We start from the raw sequence: 1077 nt of genomic DNA, 5'->3' as shown, positions 1-1077 counted from the left end.
TTTTTTTCCTGCTACAAAGTATTCTGTTGAACAAGTGTTCTCTAATTATGTGGCCAGTTCCCTGTGGAAGGGTATTTAGGTTATTTCCAGACTTTTGCTCCTGTAGTAACTACCTTTAAGCTAGTACCTTAGCTCCCCTGCACAGGTGTATCTGTACAGAAAATTCCTTCTGGGTTAAAAAAAACAACAACATAGTGTTGTAAGTTCTGAACAAATTCCCCTCCAAAGAAGCTGTCCCACCAAATAGCAGAAGACATTTCCAATTCAGAGAGGGCTGGGCATGTGTGGCTCACACCTCGAATCCCAGCACTTTGGGAGGACGAGGAGGGCAGATCACTTGAGGTCAGGAGTTTGAGACGAGCCCGGCCAACATGACTAAACCCCATCTCTACTAGAAATACAAAAATTAGCCAGTCGTGGTGGTGGACACCTGTAATCCCAGCTACTCGGGAAGCTGAGGCAGGAGAATCACTCGAAGCTGGGAGGCGGCGGCTGCAGTGAGCTAACTTGCCACTGCACTCCATTCTGGAGTCTCTGTCTCAGGAAAAAAAGCCCCTGATCGGAGGATCCGGGGATGTGGGCAGTTCTCGCCTCACATGCTGTCCCTCTGGGCCGTAAGCCCACTCCCCACTTCCCATGGTTCAGGACCCATGGACCCTTTTCTGGTCCTTAGGTGGCCAAGCTGGTTCCCACCTCAGAGCCTTCGAACTTGCAGGCCTTAGCATAGGATGTTCTTCCCTCCCCATGGCTCACGCCTTCTCACCTTTCACTCACACAGTTTTATTTATTTTTTATTTATTTTTTAATTTATTTTTATTTTATTATTATTTTTTTTGAGACGGAGTCTCGCTCTGTAGCCCAGGCTGGAGTGCAGTGGCGCGATCTCTGCTCACTGCAAGCTCCCTCGCCTCCCGGGTCGATGCCATTCTCCTGCCTCAGCCTACCGAGAAGCTGGGACTACAGGCGCCCGCCACCACGCCCGGCTAATTTTTTTGTATTTTTAGTAGAGACGAGGTTTCACCATGTTAGCCAGGATGGTCTCGATCTCCTGACCTCGTGATCTGCCCGCCTCGGCCT

This window comes from Mandrillus leucophaeus, unplaced genomic scaffold (genome assembly GCF_000951045.1).
Source record: "Mandrillus leucophaeus isolate KB7577 unplaced genomic scaffold, Mleu.le_1.0 Scaffold7, whole genome shotgun sequence".
NCBI classification, from domain to species: domain Eukaryota; kingdom Metazoa; phylum Chordata; class Mammalia; order Primates; family Cercopithecidae; genus Mandrillus; species Mandrillus leucophaeus.
This window is presented reverse-complemented; position numbering follows the sequence as displayed.